Source organism: Prunus avium, chromosome 6 (assembly GCF_965620075.1).
Source record: "Prunus avium chromosome 6, drPruAviu1.hap1.1, whole genome shotgun sequence".
In the NCBI taxonomy this organism is placed as follows: Eukaryota; Viridiplantae; Streptophyta; class Magnoliopsida; order Rosales; family Rosaceae; genus Prunus; species Prunus avium.
The window spans coordinates 29104190-29119241 of NC_142289.1; positions in this window are offsets into that span (position 1 = coordinate 29104190).

Genomic DNA, 15052 nt, shown 5'->3' on the forward strand with positions numbered 1-15052 from the left:
AACAGAAACTAGGTAATTGCACACACAACATGCAATTGCATTCACAGTTTGCGAAAACCAACTTTCTGATTGTCAATTACAGGAATGCATTTTTAGCTTATTTTCGTAGGTCAACTTCTTAGCTTTGGTAACTTGTTATTTTGCATTCCCTTTTAGTAGTTTTCATTCCAACAAAGTCACTCTTACTTTAAATTCTGTTTTAGACTTAACTTCCTAACTTCTTGAATTTGGTAACCTAAGTACATAACTAATTTTAACTTCTCAGTCCTCGTGGGTACGACCTCGTACTTGTCTTGCTATACTACTGATTGGCACGTACACTTGCGAGTTAACATAATTAAACAACAATGACACGCATACATCCTCCAATGATGATATTGAAGAAATTTTTATACAAAGTATTACCAAAACTTGCTCTGTATGAGGAAAATGAGATATCAATATCATTTGTGTTGTATCTTCAAATAATTCAAGTTTGTCGTCATCAAGGGGAGTAATTCATCAGGAGGAGGATTCAACAATTTTCTACATATAGGACATATGCGCGTTGTACTCTTTTCACTTCGACTAGGTTTTGGTTCCACCAGGTTTTTCCTATCAAGGTTTTAACAAGGTAGCATAAGTGCCTCCAACACCATATCAATGATCCAGAAGAATGTTGCACTCTTTTTCCCTTTGCTTAGGTTTTGTCCCATTGGGTTTTCTGAGCAAAGTTTTTAATGAGGCAACTATGTCAATTGTAGGGTGAACATTCAAGAGAGAGTGTTGTAAATGTATGAGTCGGTGGATGACCACCATACTTTTTAGCATTCACTATTTCTAAATTGGTCGCTGATGTCATGCTGACATAAGCAAACCCATAACAGCTCAGGCAAATCTTTCCTTTGAGCTTATCTAGGCTGATGGAGCCCACTCCTAGCCTGAACTGACCTTCACCCCTGGAATTGGGTTTTGAGGATTTGGGGCCTTTTACCTGTGCTGGCATGCATGAGTGGACTTGCTCTTACGCCAACCAATTCTACTTCGGTGAAAAAGTAGGGAGATACTTTTGGTGAGGGGCACTAAAAAAGTATTTTGGCTTGTATTAAAAAATTAAATAAAATAAAAAAGCCATTCACTTTAACAGACTTCCCGGTAAACCCTAAACATTTCTCATTCTCTCCTCCGTCTTGCTATTTCACAGACCGAATTCGACGAGAGCTCCATCGCTTCCAATCCCTCTTCAGTTTTAAGGTTCAAATCTCTCTCTCTCTCACTCTCTTTCTCTCTCTCTCTCTCTCTCGCTCTCTTTCTCTCTGTTATAGATTTCGTTAACTTAATTAGTAAATTATGCTGTGTTGTTTTTATTTGATTCAGCTCACTAGCCTGCAATGTCTGTGTCTCGTTTTGAAAATTTAAACATTTTTCTGGTTATTTCTTCGATTTAAGGGAATTCATGAACTGGGTTTGTTTTTTTCAGAGAGTCATTTTATTAATTCAAAGTGGGTTTAATAAAATCTGAAAAACCCTCATTTCTCTCTCTCTCTCTCTCTCTCTCTCTCTCTCTCTCTCTCTCCCCCCCGCGTAATAGACCACCCCCCCCGGGACTTTTTATGTTCGGTTGGTGGCTCCAAGAGCCATCATCGCCCCCTCACGCCGCTATTTTGGTGGCATTGGTCCCAAAAGGACCGCCTCCTCCTCCTCTCTCCGTTCCACCTCTTCCCCGCCACGATTCGCCAGCTCCACCACCGAAAATTGCAGATTTACAGCTTGATTTTTCGTAAAACTTTCGGTGCTTGTTCGGACTCCTCCGGCCACCAAATCTTTCGAACTTGGTATGGTTTCTTGTCCTCTTAATGTGTTCTAGCTGTTAGTTGTGTTGTTTAGGATCATTTTCTGCATTTTGGTGGTCAATTAATCGATAGAAGTTAAGGCCGGTTTCGGCCCTCGATTCCGGCCACTTTCGGCCACTTTTTGGGCTTGGTCCAAAAACAAAAGTTGCTCCACTCATTGTTCTGATCTTGTAGGTATAGGTCTTGACCAGCGGTTTGGAGTTCTTTCAATCGCCAGAAATCACTTTGGGCACCCACACGCTGCCGGTGCCTGAGGCGGCGCGTGGGCCACTTTTTGTCCGGTCTTTGAGTTCTAAAATAATCCCCATGTCATCCCGAGTATGATGGTATGCTCGGATTTGAATTTGGTTATCATTTGATCGTCAATTGAATATCGCATATTAGGAGTTATCCGGGTTCGACATGTTCAGACCTTTGGATCGAATTCATTTCAATATATGTTGATCTAGGTTTCCCTAGGATCTTGTAGGATTTCGCGGATTGTGAATCGGAGCCCCGGATGTTCCGATTCAATAACTTAAAGTTTGCGTTAAACAATAATCATCCGATTGAGAGCAATCCGACCGTTCGATTCATACCAAACTTGCAGAACGAGTATTCTAAACCTTGTTGAACTCGTAGGAACTTCCGAATCGAAAATCGGAGGTCATGTGCCTCGTGGGCCTGGTTGACCCAAATTGGAAAGTTTGACTGCCCGATTGACCGAGTGTCTTTTGAGGTTATCCCTTCATCCGAAACACATAGTTGGACCTTCGGAATGTCTCGTACCTTGAGCTTGTACTTGAAACCCGAGAAACTAGGATTTTAATTTAAAGTTCTCGTTCAAAGCTGTTGAAACCAATTGTGTCCCACATCGGAAAGAGGGAAGGAGAAAAAGTACTTTAAATTGAATTACCCCACTCTAACTATCACCGAGGCCTTTTGTGATAAAACCTCACACCTGAGGATTGTGCAGGTGGTTAAGTGGGGACAGTATCGGTGTTGTTGGAGTGGGCCCTCGGCCCGTCGACCTGAAAATTTCCACATGGTATCAGAGCCAGGCACGGGCCCGTTCTGCCACGTGATTGGGTGGGTCCCCATTTGGCCCCGCGCGATGGGTGAGTCCCGACATGGCTTCACGTGGTTGCCGATATGTGGATCTCCACGTGTGACCCACAACATGGGGTCTCACGTGCGGGGGAGTGTTGAAACCAATTGTGTCCCACATCGGAAAGAGGGAAGGAGAAAAAGTACTTTAAATAGAATTACCCCACTCTAACTACCACCGAGGCCTTTTGTGATAAAACCCCACACCTGAGGATTGTGCAAGTGGTTAAGTGGGGACAGTATCGGTGTTGTTGGAGTGGGCCCTCGGCCCGTCGACCTGAAAATTTCCACATAAGCGTTTTATATTAATTTCGTACTCGTATTCTGAATTAGGTACTCCGGCTACTCACACACAGCAAGCGAGACCCTCTTAGGGTCAACCAACGTGGGACTATTTGTGAGTGGACTTTGTTTTCAAATAATAAACATGGTTTTATGATGGAAAATTATGCATGATGATTTAATGGTTTATTTAGTTTATTGTTTTATTAATTGTTGAACTTGATATTTCTATATATTTTCGAAATATATTTGGGTTTTGGCATATTTGAGTATCTTAAGTTTATATATATGGATTTTGAGAATTTCTATACATGATTGGTTATGTGTGGGATACGTGAGATGTTGGTTTGAGATTGTGAAAGGAGAGTGGATTATAGTTATGTCAGTTTGAATACCTCCCCGGATTTGGAACTTTGGATTTGTAATTTTGAGATACTTGGATATGTTGGAACCCAGGGACCCTTAGCGGGGTAGTCTGCGCGCGTAGCATTTCTCACAGGCATACGAGTATTCAGGATTCTGTTGTACATGCTGGTGAGCTTAGTCCCAGTTGGACGGCTCGTTCCCTAGCCACATGGTCAATTGAGGATTCTTCCATGTGGACTAGTCAAACAATCCCCTGGTTGGATTGTTTCCCCAGTACAAACTAAGTGTTGTCATACTTATATATTTATATATCTATTCATTCGTTCTTGTTTATCAGTGAGGATATTTCCTCGCTCGCCGTGCCAAAGGGCACGTGTTTCGAGAAATTAGTTTGGGTATTGAGGAAAAATTTGGAGGGGTTAATTACTAAAGTATCATTTCGGGATTTCAGTTTTCATTATGGTTTCGACCCAATTAAATATATGTATATGGTTATGACGGTTTTGAATGCATGGTTTTTCAGCATTGTTTTCTAAACGGTGGGGTTATATTATGTTGGTTTCAACTGTGAAATAAACTTTGTTTTTATCCACTCACACTTTTCTGTTTTGCGCCCCCAGACAGTAGTTGATTGAGCTGAGCGGCAGAGTTGAGTTGTGAACTTCTGAATGCCAAGCCTTTGTTGGACTCTTTTATTCTTTCCCCTCTGTTAAACTTTGTTTTTAAACTGAAACTCTTAGATTGCTCTGTTATCGCCCATGCTAGGGTTTGATTTGTGAGGCCGGAGGCCTTTGCTGTAAACTGTTTAATTGTTTTTTAAGCATGTTGCATGTTGGGTTGCATTTAAATGTGTTTTAACAAGTTGAGAACTTTGGGAATTGTCCAATTTTCAGGGGAGACTTTGTCCAATTTTCGGCAAAAAGTCTCGATCTTTAGTAAGTGGGCCCGACATCGGTAAGATGTCAGAAACATTAAGGGATTCGTCCAGCATTCCGAGGAATTCGGGGCAGATCCTGTCATCTCAGAATTTATTCCTATGTATTCTTCAAAAGATCGTTTCTGGCGATATGCTTAACTTCATAATCTTTTTAGATTTTCATATAAATGCAAGTCTCCATAAATATGTAGGGAACATGCTTCGTAAGAAGAAACATAGCTCCATCTACATAATATACTAGGAGAATATTGTAACATCTCATATCGATCAACGGAGAGGGGGTGATGTGCCTTATATGTACATGCCCGCCTTCATCTAGCACGAGGCCTTTTGGGAGCTCACTGGCTTCGGAGTCATGGGAACTCCGAAGTTAAGCGAGTTGGGGCTAGAGCAATTCCAGGATGGGTGACCCACTGGGAATTTGCTCCCATAAACAACTAGAGCAATCCTGGGAAGTTGCTCGTGAGCTCCCAAAAACAAAACCGTGATGGCACAGAGGGGGGCTCAAAGCGGACAATATCATGCTACGGCAGAGCTGACCCCAGGATGTGACAATTTGGTATCAGAGCCACTCTGCCCTATGGTGCGAGTGTACCGACGAAGACGTCGGGCCCCTAAGAGGGGTGGATTGTAACATCCCACATCGACCAACAAAGAGAGGGTGATGTGCCTTATATAAACATGCCGACCTCTATCTAGCACGGGCTTTTTGGGAGCTCACTGGCTTCGGAGTCATGGGAACTCCGAAGTTAAGCGAATTTGGGCTAGAGCAATCCCAGGATGGGTAACCCACTGGGAAGTTGCTCGTGAGCTCCCAAAAACAAAACCGTGAGGGTAGAGAGGGGGGCCCAAAGCGGACAATATCGTGCTACGGCGGAGCCGATCCCGGGATGTGACAAATATCATAAAATTTCCATGTCTTTACACGGACACATTTTGTCATATCCAGTGATTTTATTTCACTGCATCACAAACACCTATTTGTAACCTATACAATTTCATATCTTTTGGTGTTTGAACTCTTGGTTTGTTTCTTCCACGTTTTCCAAAAATATTCAAGTTTACTGGACTATCTCTTCCAGTTTGGCCAATCTTTCTTTACATTGTCGACAATCATAATAAAACTCGGATCAATATTATCATAGCCCTTTATAACTTTAGTACGTACTATATATAAACAGTATCATTGATGATCATCAATTTATAAACCCACATTTCTCTTTATGCATGCATAAAATATAGACATTTTCATAGTCACTGAGTAGCCATGCCTCTTCAAGGGCTTTCATTGTTTTCTAATGGACTTATGTCTTCTTATAAGACTGTATCTCTTCCGAGATTAAATATATAGGAAATGTGGATATTTCATATAGTATTATATTATTTGGGATGCATGGACTTCAGCGGAGCCAATTATTGACTACTTAGGCACACAACTAGATAAATCATTTGCCACCACTTTAGATTGCTTAATTAGGACATCAACATTTTGATGTGATTTGTCACTTCAGCAGTGTTTTTAAATGCTTCTAGCATTTAACTTGCAATCTTTTAGATTGCTATTTTTTTTTCTTACCTTACTTTTACATTAGGTGGCACAAAATTTTGATGAAACAATAATGAATGCATTTGATAGCAATTCACGTCGTTCTTCATGAACAACCTTTTCTCCCCCTAACAACGGGAAATTGGTCTCATCAAAATAATGCTATTTGATTGGAGTGGTAAGTGTTGTCCTTCAGGGACCAAATATAAATAATATAAAGATGATAACATGAAGCAAAATCTTCAAAATTGCTCAAAATATAGTGTAACATAAATACCATGGTCTCCAAAACAATTGAATAAAAAAAAAAAAATTTCACATCATAAATTTTTACAGATCAAAGAACTTATGGTTCTTATCAGAAAATGAGTTCATATGAAGCAAATTATGGTTAATATGCTTATGGTGTGAGACCATAAGTATCAGTCATGTTTATTCATAATTTCAACATTAACTCCATTGTGTGTAGGGGTGGGCATCTCATCCGAATTATCCGCGTACCGACCGTACCGTACCGACGGTTTGGTTTGGTTTGGTTAAATAATTATTTTTTAATTTTAATTATTCCGATCCGATCCGTACCGAAACGTTTGGTTTGGTTAACGGTTAACAATATCCCTTATCCGACGGAAATCCGTACCGATCCGATATTTATAATTATTTAATTATTTAAGTACTTATATATGTATCTATTTATTAGTGGCTGGATATTAAGTTATTGTAGACTGCGAAACACTGAAACACTACCTACATTAACCCTAAAATTTGACTTTCCATCTTTTAGTTTCATCTAGCCGTCCTCTAACACCCAAACATCTTAACTTTCTCTTCTCTCTGTTAGCTTAGCCGCACAACCATCGCTCTCATCTCTCTGAGCAGGTATGTTGACTCAATATTTTGTAAGACCCAACCTCATTTCACATTGATTTGATAGGCAAGATAAGAACTCTTATCGTTTAAATTTTTTATTCACAGGGTATTTTGCATAAGAAGAACTCTTATCATTTCACACTGATTTCTACAGCAACCATCGCTCTCTTATCTTCTACAATCGCTCCAAAAGGTAATTTGCTTTTTAAATTTTTTTTTTTTTTCTTAGCCCAGCAGAAAAATAAAGAAGAAAAACAAAAAGGAGATGAGAAGTTGCAGACGGACCTGCAACTTTTCTTTCTTTTTTGGTACAAAACGTGGCAAATACAATGATTAAAGCTATATGAATTGGAACATGTTGACTATTCAAATGTGCACAAGGAATCTTAGTATTTAAATATTGTAAGGAATTGCTGATTGAGATTGAGATTTTTTTTGTTGTTTTAGTGGGGACTATTTGTTTTCTGGGTAGTTTTGGTGCTTGTTTGATTTGTGTTGTGTTGTGTTGAGAGAGAGAGAGAGAGAGAGAGAGAGAGAGAGAGTATGTTGATGATGAATAGCATGGAGAGTGGTGTAGTTCAAGACGGTGTGGTTTTTAATATTATGATTTTGATAAAGGATATGCATGTAGAAGCAATGGGTGTGGTTTTTAATATTATGCATTTTGATAAAGGTAGTTTTGGTAATTGTAGTTTGTTTTGGATATTATTTAAATAAATTTCTTTGTTTGCAAAGTCGATCTTTTAGTTTTCATATGTATATCAAGGGTCCTATGAAATTTTATTTGAAGTAAAGATTAAATATTGTGCTAGTTAAAGTTTACTTCATTAGGTGTTTTTAGCTATCCGAGTTAACATTGATTTTTAATCTTTAGTTTCAATTGCAGAAAGCCTTCAGTTCATCTACTAGTCCTATGTCAAACATAAGTTCAACTCCTACACCAACCTCTGCACAAACTGTGGATATTTCATCAAATGCTATTTCATCACTTCCACCACAGAATAACTTAAAAAGAAAAGCTGCAGCTCGGTCTAATGTGTGGGAACATTTTGATAAGATAAAGAAGGAAGAATGTACAAATGATGATGAACCTAGGTGCATATGTAAGTATTGTAAGCAAGATTATGGATGTGACTCCCGTAATGGTACGTCTTCCTTATGGTATCATTTAAAGACTATATGTAGGACATCTCCACTTAGAGAAGCCAAAAGTCAAAAAATCTTATCGTTTGGCAAGGAGGATAAGAGTAGTATAGTGAGTTGGTCCTTTAGTAAGGAGAGATCTAGACTTGCATGTGCACGGATGATTATTCGTGATGAGCTTCCATTTAGCCATGTAGAGAATGTGGGGTTTAGAGATTTAATGCAAGAAGTCCAACCAAAGTTTGATCCACCATCTCGTAGGACAATTGCTAGAGATGTGTGGAACCTTTTTCAATTAGAAAAGGGTAAACTCAAGAGTGTGTTAAGTCACCCATCACATAGAGTGTCTATTACCACCGACACATGGACATCTCTTCAAAAGATAAATTATATGGTTGTCACGGCTCACTTTATTGATGTTGATTGGCACTTGCACAAAAGGATTATAAGCTTTTGTGTCATTCCAAACCATAAGGGTGAAACTATTGGAAAGCTTTTGGATTATTGTTTGAATGATTGGGGTATAGAAAAAGTGTTTACTATTACTGTTGATAATGCTACTCCTAATGATAAAATGATAAGTTATATGAAGGGTAGGTTGACCAAGAGCAAGACACTTATGTTTGGTGGTGATTGTTTACATGTGCGATGTTGTGCACATATTCTGAATTTAATTGTGTTTGAAGGGATGAAAGAATTGGATAACTCCATTATGGCTATTACTAATTCGGTGAGGTACATCCACTCTTCACCCGCAAGGTTGGAGAGTTGGAGAAGATGTGTTGCTTTTGAGAAACTTGATATCAAAGGCCTTGTGCCCTTAGATGTGTGTACAAGATGGAATTCCACCTATTTATTGTTGGAAGGGGCATTGAAGTATCAAAAAGCTTTTGAAAGGATGTTGGAGGATGATGGAGACCCACACTTTGTGGGTTATTTTATGGATGATGATGTTGAGAAGAAGAAAAAAAGAGTGGGGCCTCCTACCTCAAATGATTGGGATTGTGCTAGAGTCTTGATCAAGTTCTTGAAGTTGTACTACGAAGCCACTTTGAAATTTAGTGGGTCAAAGGTAGTGACTTCTCACCAAGCTTTCCATCAAATGTGTGCTATTTTTGTTCAATTGCAAAAGTTTTGTAGAAGTGAGGATTCTCTCATGAAAAGCGTAGCAACATCAATGAAAAGAAAGTTTGACAAGTATTGGGGGAAGGTTGAGGACATTAACAAATTGTTGCTTATTGCAATTGTTCTTGATCCACGATACAAAATGGAGTATCTCTTATTTAGCCTTTCCGATATAGAATCCAATCCCTCCAAGGTTAATGAGTTACAAAAAGGAGTCAAGGATTTTTTAATCCACATGTATAATGTGTATAAAGTAGCTGACCCATTGGCTGCCCAAAGTTATAGTAATAGCACTTTGGAGAGAATTGGGGATACGATTATGGTAAATGATGAAGATGATGTTGAAGCGGAAAGATTGTCTAAATTTATGAAGTTGAGACAAGTGATGGATGTTGTTGAGATAAGAAATGAAGTGGATAAGTATTTGTTAGAGCCACCTGAAAATCTTAGAAATCCCAACTTTGACTTGTTGGCTTGGTGGCAAGAAAATAGTCCAAGGTTTCCAGTTATATCCCAAATGGCTAAGGATGTATTTGGCATTCCAATCTCTACTGTGGCTTCAGAATCTGCTTTTAGTTTGGGTGGTAGAATTGTAGATCCTTTTCGTGCTTCTTTGACTCCAAGAATGGTGGAGGCCTTGGTTTGCACAAGTGATTGGTTGAAAGCCGAGGAGTTTTCCTTGTACAAGGATCCAACTAAGGAGGAACTTGAGTTCTATGATGCTTTGGAGAAAATTGAGACTGGTAAGTAATTTTAATTTTTTATATTTCTTTTGGTTTTCAATTGCATTCATATGACATATGTTTATTTTCTCACTTTCATAATTTGTTTAATGATGTAGAGGTATATTCTAGTTCTCAAATGAAAGAGAAAGTGGTTGCTAGTCCATCTTGACTACATATTGAATGGTATAGTGATTAATAACCTTCCTTAATCTCAAATAACATGCCCATGTACTTTATATTTATTCTTTAACTTTGTTTTTCTTTGGCTACAGTACACAAATCAGATTTGGATTGAAGATTACTAGGCTTCTATGCTGCAATTTTTGGTTCTTTGAAGTGTTTAAACTAATTTCTTATTGTTTTGTAACGTTATTTGCTATTTTATTATGTAGTTTCAATGTCTGTTTGTAACTTTAAAATTAAGTTATTTGATTTTGTATTTTATAAGGATAATTTGGTGTATTTGTTCAAGAATTTATGTCATGTGAATTTATTATAAATTGTATTTTTATTAGTATGTTTTTATTACGGTAGTACCGGCCTACCGACCCGTTCCAAACCGAATGTTAGGTTAACCGATCCGAAGTCTACCGAAGTCTTTGGTTTGGTTAACGGAAGAGAAAATGGTCTACCGAAGTCTATGGTTTGGTTAATGGAAGAGCCCTCTACCGGTCCAAACCGATCCGCGCCCAGGCCTAATTGTGTGTATGTATGAAGCGATGTAAGTTTCTTCTGGAATTAAGTAATATCAAACATTGTAAGTATATAATTTGACCTGTTAATAGTTTTTGGTCAGGTTTGCATAACCTAATATGATATTTACCAAAATGAGTGGTAATAAAACTCAAAAATAATTTTCAACTCAAATAGTTGTGTGTGTTGTTTCACTAACAATAAATATCATAATTCTTGGAGGCTTTGTCATACAAGACCCTCCCTTTATACTATTTAACTTCAAAAGCATTTCACTCACGGGATAATGTGTTAGTGACATTTGTTTTCGAAAATGATATAGAGCTTACATTTGCTTCAGTGAATTATGTATGCTTATATATCTTCAGGAAATAATATATCCAATCATATGAAATTCGTGGATGCATAATAAAAAACTTTTATTTACCAACAATTGAAACACATCATATTTTCCATATTGCTAATGTAGGAGCACCTGGAACATGAAAGGATAAATTTATTCCTTTATGCTCTTCCACATTACAATCCTACTTGGATCTCTATTTTCTTTCGTATTTGTATACATAAGAATATCCATGAAAAATAGAACCAAAAAAAATTTCATTGAACTTCTAGGTCATATAATATACTTAAAACATTCTTTGTGGACTTAAAATTTCAAAATCCATAACTTCTGGTTCATAATACAAATTAAATATCCAAAACTTCAGGTTTGATTAAAATGTGTAATCAAAACTTCAGGTTTTGAATTAAGTATGTCATTGTAAATAGTTCAGATTTTTATAATCTCAAATTAAATTTCGGGTTTCAAATATGTATAATGAAACTTCTAGTTTCAACTAATTGCTTGACATGGAACTTCTGGTCCAAATAAGATATAAATAAATAATTCACAAAGACAATAAAGTAGTACTAATTAAAAAATAATCTTACAATAATAAAAACACCAAGTTCTAAAAATAAAAATAATAAAATAATAAAATATGAAACATAAAATAGAAGGTTATATGATAAATTGAATATATCCAACATTAGGTTCTAAGATAAATTTAATTTATAGAATTACATGTTCTAATATGAAGATATTCGTAAATTTCTATTATAAACTGAAATTTTAAAAAGTTTCAAACTTCAAGTTTTAAAGTATGGAACTTCGGGTTCTAGTGAGTCATATAAATAAAACTTCTTGCTATAGACTAAATTTGATCTTGAACATCAGGTTTAAAAATATCACATAACTAAATGATATATATATATATATATATATAATCCCACTATAATTTCATTCAACACACACATTTGAAAAAAAGGTGCTAGGGAGGCAATACAGTGGCAATACGACGTTCATCTGAAACAACAACAGATTGCATTTTACTTATATCATTTGGTCAAATCTAGGAACCAACAACATGTTTCTTTGGTCTCCAACTCAGCCACAACATAGGTGATAAGGTACATATTGTCATTTGGATCAATGCCCACTGCCACAAGTAATTGCCCTATCAAAAATTGCATAAACAGATTCACATTATTAGTACAAACACATACCTTGAAATATATAAGACATATACTAAACTATAAGACAAGCACATACATTGGAATGTGCCTTTCAAATGGCATCCATCAACACAACTAGCAAGAAATCCTTTTTTTTTTTTTACAGCCATCCAAATATACATACAACCTTTGGAAATAAGGGGGTTCAAGCTTCATCATCATAGTGCTACCCACGTTGGCTTGCTTAACCTCTTCACAATACTCACACAACTTAGAGTACTGTGAAGCATAAGTTCCTTCAATTATTTCAACTGCCTTATGCCTAGCCCTACCAATTATACTGAAACTGATATCCAAACCTATGTCCCTCTTAACACGAGCATGGAGTGTCCTCAAATTTATCTTGGGTTGATCTCTAATTACATCAATATATTTGTTTGCAAGAAAAGTCGAAGTAGCTTGAGAGTTGCTATAACTTCTGCTACAAGTGTGTCAGTCTATCATACTCCTAATTTGCAAAGTCCTTTCTTCCATGAAAGAAGCCCTAAATTCCACTTGCATTTCAGACACTTTGCTTGCATCCTTTTCGCATCATTTTTAGTCACTTTCACTTCATAACCCTGTATGACATCATAATTTGAAATAGCTTCTCTCAACTCATGTTTAGAGCCAAATAACATTTCTATTTCAAATTGTGGGTTCTCCATGTCAGTATTAGCATCAAACTCTAGAAACCTTTGTGTATGTCCTTCGTCATCAGAGTTAGGTAGACTACCAAAGCCATCTGAGTTATAATTCTCCTCGGGCAAATTATCATTCATGTTACCTTTAGGTATAAAAGGCTCATCCTTTTTTTTTTTTTTATACCATAAATACAAGCTCATTCTTTTGCTTCTTTTTATCTACAAATATAGGTACCTTAGGAATCTCAAGAGTTGCATCATTCTCCTCTTCATATATCTCTTTGTCAGATTCATCATCACCGTCTTCATAAATAAGAACATTATGAAGTGAAGCCTTACCATTACCCTCAGCAACTTCCCCATTGCTATCCTCAGTCTCATCATCATTAACAACAATATACTCATTATGATCATTGGCCTTTTGAGGGTTTGCAAAATGTGTATGATGAAGCGTATTACCTTGTGTCTTAACAACATTCTCATCTACTTGACTAAAGCACTCATTTGGGATATCATTGAAAAATTCTTCATATTGTGTACCAAGTGATTGGGTGTAAACCTCCTCAATAACATCAGACACGTCAACATCATGATCTACATACACCACTATATGCCTATTGCTAGGGATGAAAGGTAACATAACTAATATTTCAAAATCAGAATTCAACCCTAATAGCCCTTCATGTACTTCTTTTCCAGAAAATGTATAATAAAACCCCCTACAATTTTTAATCCCACATTCATTCATAATATCCCTTGATTCTGTTGTAGAAAACCTATCTAGATCTACATTGTCATAAATATTTGTCATACCTCCCTCATAAGACATTCCATTGTTGACAAACTTCCCGACATATCTTAACTCCAAAGTGAAGTATCCATCATCTGCAAAATAAAGTAAATATGTTCAAAATATTGAAATACACAAACAATAATCATATTCACATGATTGGTATAATCTAAGCAATGCATTAATATATTTTGCAGCTTATATATGACAAAATGGTGGTAAACAATGAATTTATGAAGGATGACCACTGTATATGTCCAACCAGACAACACCATTTTTGTGTGTGAAAAGTTACCACGTATTGTACTCATATTATATTCCTAAAGCACTACAAGACAACACCCTTTTTTGGCTGGAACCAGACAATACCACAGTTTAAAGGCACAACCTATTCACAATCCCAACATAGTGATATATAAACTCATAAACTACAAAGCTGATCATACAACAACCACAAACAAGTAAAAAATCTCACCTGGATCAAATGGACGTTTCTTTGATTTCATAGATTTCGCACCCACTATGCTTCGACAATCTCCAAAATAAACCCTGAACCCACACGAAATCAAACCCAAAATCTTCCAAAATTCATACGCTTGTTACAATGGAGCCTTAATTGACCGAGAATTGAGCGAAAAACCATCGAGAATCGACTCTGAATCGAGCCCCCTTTTTCCCGCTCAGTAAAACCTAATCCTCAATTTGAGGTTTTACACGAGGATTTGAGTTTTTACGAGTCCAGCTTTCCTGTTTCCTTTTTCCCTGTGCCCACCCTGTTTCCCCCTTGTTCTTCTGACACCTGTCATCTCTTAACAACATAACGTTGTTAACTTTGAATAAAATGAAAAATAAAAATCCAAAAACCTAGCAGCAACCCAACCAAAACTCTAACAACCGACACTACCCCCACAGTCACCACCCACCCTACTCCTCTCTCTCTCTCTCTCTCTCTCTCTCTCTCTCTCTCTCTCTCTCTCTCTCTCTCTCTCTCTCTCTCTCTCTCAGAAGATGAGCCATGGAGTGGAGGTGTCCTGAATATGAAGATTTTGAGAGGAAATAGATCTGGAACAAGAAGCACAAAACTTTCTTCACACCCTAAAAAACAAAAACCCCCCAAAATGTTGTGAGAACTGATAAACCATATTGCAATTTATTTTTTCTTTCTATTTTTTAATTTTTTGAATAAAAAACTTGAAATTTCATTTTCTCCGTAGTGATCTCCAGGCACGATTGTTCTTAGGCTTTGTCATGTTGATGATCGACTGATCAAAGAACCCATTTTTAAAGACATAAAATAATCCAAAAGAAAATAATGGAAACAAGAGAAAACGAGAGAGAGCTGGCAGTGGTTGATGATGCATTCGAAGTGGGAGAAGAGTCAGGCTGATTTCAGACTATCTTGATATGGTGCAGAAATTCAAAGAGAGAGAAAAGGAGGCTTGGGGCAGAGACGAGCAGAGGGGGACTGTCGCTGAGG